Raw genomic sequence first — 9392 nt, 5'->3', positions numbered from 1 at the left:
GAGATTTTTGGTTTAACCTGGACTGGAAATAAGCTCACTGCTTTGAGGGCACGCATGTCCTCCTAATTACCCTTTGCTGCTTCTGTGAACTTCCTTTTCCCTTCTACCTATTCCTTTTTCCACATAAATCAATTTAGTTTGTATAATTTACATTTCACATTACACACTCCTCTCCTATGCTTCCAGAACATTTGAACTGAAATGCCACTTGGAAGAACTTCCTACATGCTACTAGGCAAGCCAATAGTGATGGTTATCCCAGTCAAGCATGGTTTTATATTCCTACCACACTGTGCTCATAGTCCCTCTCCACACCTTCCAGTCAGCAAAGGAGGATCCCTTATTGGCTTCTAAAATCCATGTTGTATGACTATGCTGATCCATATCCATGAACAGGTGAATTTTCAATGTGTCCAACCACCATCAAAATGCCTTCCACTACATATTAAACCTCTTACCTGTCACATATTGCCAAAACGAGAGTATTAGTAATGCTGACAGTAGAGCTAAGTCACTCTCTTAGTATAAGTTCATTATTTGCTGCTTTTATTTAATGAGTTTTTAGATTAAAAAATTTCCACATGGATGCCCAGAAAGGAGACATATTCTTATTCAGTACATTGCAAATTAATTCATTGGGCAGCACAGCTTAATGCTGCTCCCAAGCAAGTGTTCCCAGAAATCCTAGTGCCTCGTATGAGATAATGCAGCAGTGCTAACATGTGCAGAGTCATAAAAGAGTAATGAGCTTGCAGAATTAACTGAAGATAATTCAGCACTGAAGTAATATTACCAAAAGAGGAAAGCTCAGTGTGTGGTGGCAAAAAAACCCCAAAATACTGCCTCCAAGAAGGAGCAGACTGGCCACAATAACAGTAAGCGGGACTGCCATTATGGCAAGTTAGGATCCCCAGTAGTCAATGTATTTACCATGAAGTTCATTAATCCATTAAAGGAAATTGTGAGTACTCAGCACTTCTTAGTCCATTATGAATTGCATACTATACTTTGATAAAAAAAAAGGTCAATCATTTAGAAGGTAAAATTAGGATAGGAATTAATAAAATCAAGAAAGCCCTCACTCAAGAGGGTTCATCTCCAGCATACAACTTACATGTTACATCATTATTACTGCTACATGAATTGTTACAATTGTGTGAATATTTTTACATTGAAGAGCTTAATTCTTTTGAAGTGCCATTTGCTGTGATTTTTATGTTCATCTTTACTTCTGTATCTAGATACATACATTTGAAGAACCATAAAGAAATCTGAGCAGGAAAAAAGATCACTGAACTAACAACAAAATGTTATACTTAAAATAAGTTTTCATTATTTTCTATTCCTTGCCTGTTTGAAGAATGTCTGGTTATCCAGACAGAGATAAGACTCAGAAAAGAGAAATAACACCATGTGACTGAGGCTGAAAACCACAGAAATAATTCATTATAAATAGACAAAGCAAAGAGTAACCACAGTTCATTAGTCATGTGTTTGAATTACTGAGCTAGTTACAATGGATGTTTTCTAAAAGATCATGATTAGTTCATGTGCAATTTAATAACAAGACAGGGTAAGGTAAAGGGGGATGGTGGAGTGCTGTGATCTGTTTCCACTAAACACCACAGAGCAGGGATGTGCTTTGTCTTTGTAATGCAATGCGGAGACGCCACTTTACAAATTAAATACTTCACCCTCATAGAAGAAAACATGCTGCAACATGAGCCGCAGCTAAGCTAAGAAAATAAATTGTACTGCAGTAGCCTAAGTAAACTGAAGCCAATTACCATCTCTCGGGAGAGAAGACAAATCACATGCATCTCTGCAGCAAGTGCTATGTTTGATGCATATAAGAAAAGACATATCATGAACAATTTATAGCAGTAAAGCAGGCATCCGTTCCCAAGCCTTCTACACTTCAAGTACGTTTCCTGTATAATAAAAGTCATTTAATGTTTCTTCTCATAACCTACATTAAGGGGTAAGGGGAAAAATGGTATCAGCCCTAAAAGGTATTCTTTGTTCTTATAGGAAACACATAAAAAAATACAAAAAGCGTTTACCAGACCTTACATGGCATCCTGTTTTTTTTATAAAACTATAAGCCTCTCATGAGAATTTTGGTATCAGAGGGTTATTTACTCTTTATTCTAAACCCCTTACAGTTTGTAGATGGATCACAAACACTCTGGCCCACCAGTCTCCTAATGCAGCAATGCTGGGTTTGCTCTCAGAAGGCATAGCCCCAGGTACGTGCTTACAGCAAAGTACAAGTAAAGTACAGTCTTAATGAGTGAAATCGGCCATCCTAAATCAAAGTGGGTCATGCTGTTTTTTCCCTCAGTCTAATGCAGTGACTTCGAATCCAGCAAACCAAAAGAAGCAGTTTAACCACATGCCATATAATAGCAGCTATATTCAAAGATAACATGCATAGGTTTTTTTTAATTATGCCACACAAACACTGTAAGAGGTTGTATTATGAGTTTCTTTCCCAGAGAACTGGAACTGACTGAGTTCAACAGCCACAAAAATTCACCCTTCTTCACATTTTTTCTCTAGTTGCTATTACAGGGGGATGACAGTGATGGGTTTAATTTTACGACTCTGCAGGAAGCTCAGTTCTGGTATACACTTCAGAGATCCCAGCTCTGATCTAAGGAAGGAAATTGATTGACCCAGAAAAAATAACAGCTTTTTGTCTCTGCTGAATACCAAAGGCCTTATCCTACCTCTTCATGCAAATAAGCAGAGAAAGATCTGAGAAGCACGTGAAAGCATGCAACAGGAAAGCTGTATAAATTCTCCCTCTCAACTAAGAAACATTAAATGAAATACATAAGCACAAAAAGATACAGAAGAAAAAAGGGATGGTAGCTTTAATTGGCATAGTCAGATCCTAACATGTGGGACACACATCATAGGTATCATTTATTCTTTGGATGGGATTTTGCTACTGCAACTACAGGCACCAGGGAACAGCACATTCTTTTCAAACTCTGAAAGTGACAAGGGACAAAACTGGCAGAGCATATGCTACTTCCATGAATGTGCGCTGTGTAGAAAGGATGTTACTAACATCTCCCATCTGCACCAGGCACATCCTTAATTCATGTGTTGCAGAGTTTGTGCAGAAATGAGGACAAGCTATGATTTTTATTTTACTGTTCTCTTAGTCTCATAATGCAGCATTTTAACCCAGAGTCTATATTTTTAAATGCTTAATTTTCATGTGTATTTTCAATTATATGTTTTAGACATAAAAACCTGCAACTGCTCCATCTAGCACCCTTTTTTTTTTCCTTTTCTTCCAAAGAGTAAAAACAAATTATCTGGTTCATCCAAGCTGTGCAATAGGAAATGCAGAAAGGCAGTAGTGGTATTTAAATTACCTGCATCCTCTACCCATGCCCTCTGGGTTTCTGATACATAGCAGAATGTCAAGAGTTCCAAATGGGGACATGAAGCAACATCCCACCTGCTGGCCATATACATGGAAATATGTACTGGGTGCAAAGAGCCTTAGGGAGTACTTGGCCTCCAGTTGACAGCCCTATAGGGGAATTCTCAATACCCAGACCCAGCATGATTAAAGCCTTTTTGCATACCATAATCTGAGTTCATCAGAACTCTGATATTGACAGCTTGTATGCCTTCATGGTTGACATAAAAGAACAAGTCCTAAAAATCAGTAGGTAACTAAAACACAAAGCTCCCCTATTGTTTTAATTTTCTCAGAATACTTGCCCAGAACAAGTAATGTTTTTTAGCTAGGTGATTTATGCCATTTAATTGTCAAAAGAGCAGGCAGGGTGATGTGACGGCTGGGCTAGTAAATTTTCAAAGCGATTTTGCAAGCCTGTATTTCTTGTTCTAAACATTCTACTTCTATTTTACAGATTGTATATATAGACAAGAATGCGCCTTGTTGTACTTCAGATTAAAATATGTAACTGACAATTTTGGAAGACAATACTGTTTACCAGCATGGCTGCTCCCTATTCATCATTCTGCAGAATTTGTCTAGCTGAAGCTAGAGATTGTAAATATTTTACAGTAAAATGGTATTTCTGTAATTTCTAGGTCACTGCTTCTTTCTGCTCCCAAATTGTTAGGAGCAAACAGCAGGCTGAGGAACTGCTGCATCTGAAGATGGAATACAAAGGAGACCAACCATTCTCCGCAGCTCACCGCTGCTCCTGCACTCCTCCACAGCACTGCAAACATACACAGACTCTTCCCTTGGGAAACAAAGACCCAGGTGATAACTCTCATTCACTCACCACGAGGACTTACACACTTGAAAGAAGTATTAGCTGGAGTCTTTTCCTCCATTTAGCCAATTGTGTCTAATTAATTCCCCATTAAAATGGCAGGGTTTCTTCCCATCTTTACTCTCCTCGTGCACTATCCTCTCCTTTTTTCTGTCAGCCCACATTAAGTTGGAATCAGGGAGACCTTCCTGTTGTCTGTGTACAGCATTCCTGGCTGAACTTTAGGCTGAAAATTCCAACTCTGAATAATATTAGCAACATCACTGTTTACCAACTCTTTTCCGCAATTCATCTTCACTGGGTATTACATGCAGACATAGAATGACAGCTGCATGGTCCTTAAAGTAAAATTTCAGTCATGTGAGCAACAAAAATATCCTTTCTGAACTACAAGGCCAACTTTAATTTAGCTTGTTCTGTCGCTTCAAGTCTGGCAGTCCTTTAATGTTTTTCAGTTTATGTTATTTAACTCTCTTCCATCCCTCTCAAGCTTCTCTCTCCTTACTCAAACACATTACTTCCTCCAGTAGCATTTACCTGCACTGCTGCAAAGGAGGAGTGGAATTGAAACGACAAGTATCCTACAGCTACACCAACTCCGGCTGCAGGCTTGGCAGATCTCAGAAGTTTAAACAAGGCCATGCCAGGTCAGGCCACAGAAAAGCACGCAGAGGGAAAATACTGGCAATTCACTAGGTGGCACTTTTTGGGCCACTTGAATCCAAAGCCGAAGATGATGCAGTCCCATTTTTCAGCTATAACATCAACAAGGTCAAACCACATTTAATCACTGAAAATGCTATTAGACCTCTTTCACAAGTAAAAGCTGGTGGTCTGTGCGTTCTAGGCACATTCCAGCTTCTTAATTCTACTTACCTAAATTGCTGGGACATACCAAGAGAAGACAAAGGTGAAGGACTTTTTCCATTTACTCTCATTAACATTTCCCACCGTGGCATGTCTAATTTCTGTCACTAGATGTGATCACAGCCACATCTCCTTTCCCATTCAGACCAGTGCCCTAAACTGCTGCCACATTAATCTGCTTTCACCTCAGCATGGGTATACCTTTCCTTCTGAAGTGCCTATGTTCAATACCGTGCAGAAGCTCAGGCAGTCTGACTATAATCATCCTTTTGGCTTTCAAATCCATGTAAAGACTTTAAATGGCAAATGTGAGCAGCCCCTGTCGCACTGTCTGCAGTGATGTATTCTTTCCGATTCCTGCCATTTCAGGGAGCACACAGGCATGTGACAGGGTAGGCATGTAATCAAGTGCAACCCAGACAAAAGAACACACAGCTAGAAGGAGTACATCTTGAAGCCCTTCCCCCCAGGAATTACTATCATCTTACAAGAGCCCTCCCTAAGGGCTGTATGTAGTCATGGTGACAGGACATCACCACCTGTCTGCCCCTGCAACGGAGGCGATGAGCCAGAATACAAAGCTTTGTTTTGCTGCTGCTGAATGCATATAGCACGTTTCCAAATAACCTGATCCTAACAGAAACCAAAGAAAATGAGAACAGTTTTCGGTGTATAAAATCTGAATAAAGTTCCAGGTTTATTAATAAAGGCTGAAGAAAACGAATCAATAAAACAAACACCGGCTTGAAAATTTATATGAATGGGTGTTTCACATTCTTCAAAGTGCAATTTTGAGCAAAAAAAAAAAAATAAAATAAAAAGGCATGCTTTATGTCCAAAAGTCTAAAATGCAGGCATTACAGAAACAGATTGTACGGTGGGCTGCACTTGTTACCAACACATTGCTTTTATTCCAGGGGAAACGCATGCAGATTGTTATATACTGTTTGCCTGCAATTGACAGTGTCCAGCTTGCAGCATTTTGCCAGTTTATGAGACTCTAAGCATCAGCTGACCAAAAATCACAAACTGGTTAAACTACTATCATGGTACCACTCAGTGAAGGGAAGTAGTAAACAGTATAAATAATGAAATAAGCAGGTGAAATGCATCCTGGCACAGATAGAAGACAGCCTACACAGAATGGGAACAGAAAAACTTCTTATCCCAGAGGTTATGCGTACACTGCGGAATTAGGCAGCGCGACAGCTCTCAGATGTGGGTGCGTGCCCCTACCTTAGCCTGACCTTAACACTGGTCAAGACACAGTGAGCATCTCCTCTCTCTTCCCAGCTCACTGGGTTTCACCAGGAAAGAAAAGCAGACTGGTAGGGATTTTTAGTGTTCAACAGGTTCCCTGAAATGGGTGACTGGAGAGCAAGGACTAAAAGGCAAGCTGCAGAATTCTCCATCTTGTGCTTTAGGTTTACCATCAGAGACCATACGTAGATTTTCCAGAGGCTGTGCTGCTGAATTGGGGTGGACCTCTATTTTCCTAAACAGGCAGGAGCTACTGGACACCTAGAGGTCCTATGGGTCCATCCACATGCGCTGGCTTTCCCATCACTGTGGATGATTCCTTCAGTGCGGAAAATGGTGTGCAAGATGTTCTTCCACCCTTTACTACACCATTTATAAACAGTAAAAATTTTATCTTTCAAATGGTTAGCAGAAAGGACAGGAGTTTTCGTGAAGTTAGGAAGAATGAAAAGAGTGTTTCAGTGCTCTCATATGTTATTGGTTCAATTTTGACTAATCCTTACCAATGCACAAAGGGGAGGTGCTTATGCATTCTGCCTATAGTCACTCTCTTTCCAACATAATCCCATTTAACAGGCAGGCGGAGGCTTTCTGGCATCAATAAAACACTAATGCTTCATGTCTAAAACCAAAATTTAGCAAATGCTGAAGGTCACATATGTTAAAGTTAATCTGCCATCTTGTGGGTATATACCACAACACACTATTTTTTAGTATCTACTATACAATTTATTACAGACAAATTAGTATCTTGAATTTGTATATTAACTGCCTACAAGTAAACAGTACAAGAATTATGAAAGAAATATGGGAGATAAAAATACAATCTATCATCGGGTAGGTAAGACATACACAATGAGTATTGCACATCCTAAAGAAGTAACCACAGAGCAATATTGCCCAAGATTTAGTACTAATTCTAGCTGGGCAGATGCTCTAGGTTAGACTTTTGGTCACTCTGAAAAATTAAGAATGCAGTTATAAACAATATCTTATCATCATAAATTAGTGTAATTCAAAAAAGAATAAAAACAAGTCAGACTCTTTCTTCCAAACCCAGGAAGAAAGATCAGTCAAGAAAACTTTTCATCTCTTCACTGTGAAATGGAATCAAAAACCTGCAGTGAATTTTAACTAGCTGTACAAGATGACTTAACTTTATTAACCGAAAGTAAAGCCCATCTATTAATAAATTAAATCCACCTGGAACTGCTACTACATTCTATCTTAACACAACTTGTAAAGTACACTTTCATGAGTTGCTGAGTAACAATTTCATTACTGCTTTGGCTGCCAGTTAAATTGGATGTGGCATACAGCAAGCATCAATGCAAAGGTAAAGTCCAAATGGCATCCATCAAAAGGGTTTGCCCATATATAGAACTGTCAGCAAATTATGACCAAGGAAAAAAATAAATTCCCAAATGTGCTTAAGAATTGCTCTAAAATGCAAACAGCCCTTCTTTTATTCCTATGTGGAAAATTGTTACATAGGTAAAAATCAATGTCATGAAGTTACATCAGTTTAATTGATGACTAATTTCAATAGTGTCATGAAATCTTCGTCCCTGGCAGGAACTCCCACTTCATGTGCATTATTGTATTTTTTTGGTTTTCATTCTAATGAAAACCTCTCTCTAGTCATGAGTTGTGGGAACTCTATAAAATTAACAGTACAACATTGATTCTACTTTTCAGACAGAAAATTTATTTCAATGTAATGCTTCACTAAGACACTTTTCCTCAGCTCTGATCATAATGACTATTTGCAAAGCTGTAAGTCTTCTGTGGTGCTTTCATAGGAGTATTTCTACTAGATAGGAGTAATACTCTAGTACGGAGATATCACTTGTTCAATACATTTCATTTACTGAACAATTAGAAGTCAAAACTTTGGTTATGCCTTAGCAAAAAGTAGTTAGGGTGCATTAATAAAAACAATGAAATGGACTCAAAATACGGGTAAATAGAATTTTAAACCATCATAGTTAGAGCCATGACGTGTGTCACTTGTATAAGTGCTATGGAATAAATTACTTTTTTCTTAAGCAGGATTGAGGAATTAGCTTCATTCTTGGGTTAGAAACCTGGAATCTTTATGGGCTAGTTAAAGCAAAATAGCCAGCTTCCTCAAGAAAGTGAGAAAAAGTTTGAAGAAGCAGCAATAGAAAGTATGGCTTGATAGTTTATGATGTCCCTCCAAACAAAAAAAAAAAATGCTATTCAAAAGAAAAAAAAATTTTTTAAGGAACATTTGGGATATATTTTCAGGCTGAAAAAAAAAAAAAAAAGTCTACAGAGCTTTTGGCTGTTTAGCCAAGGATAACAATCCTAGCAGTAGAGAGATAAGAAGATACTGCAGATATGCTGCTGGTTTTGAGTCCTTGAATGAACCTGGCCGGATGTAAAAACCATGTCACAGGGAAAAGATCAGTAGAATACCTCTTTTAGGTCACCTCTCACCTCCAGTGTAGTTGATTTGAGAAGGGGCAGAGCAGACCAATATAATAATATACTGGATTTAAGGATCACATTAAATATTTTCATGGCAGACTAGCCTGGTAGCCTGTTGAGTCAAAATTTTGCCTTACCCATGATTATACCCATCAGGTCAAAGACAAGAATGTCTTTTCCCACTTTTAAAATGAAAGTACTACAAGAGATATATAAATTCGGATATGATACAGCAAAACCATATAATTTTGTAATTTATTTGTACAATCCGCACGGATTGTTTCTGCTCCACCTTATGAGTGTTGTGTCCATTACATCATGGGTCATCGCTCAATTTCAGTTAAATATCATCAGAAATTTGTCTGCCAGAAAACAAGAACATCAATTTTGAGCTACTAATCTTTCAGGGTAATTACTGCCAAGACTTTGGTTCGGTTCACTTTAAAATTAAGTATTGTTTGCAAATCCAAATTCTAGATATGGGATGTGATTTTGAATAAAAATTCTTACCATATCTCTGAACCAGTCACGGCATCC

The sequence above is a fragment of the Egretta garzetta genome, unplaced genomic scaffold (assembly GCF_000687185.1).
Source record: "Egretta garzetta isolate BGI_Z169 unplaced genomic scaffold, ASM68718v1 scaffold16, whole genome shotgun sequence".
Lineage (NCBI taxonomy): Eukaryota > Metazoa > Chordata > Aves > Pelecaniformes > Ardeidae > Egretta > Egretta garzetta.
The sequence above is the reverse complement of the archived record's forward strand: the minus strand, read 5'-3'. Positions refer to the sequence as shown.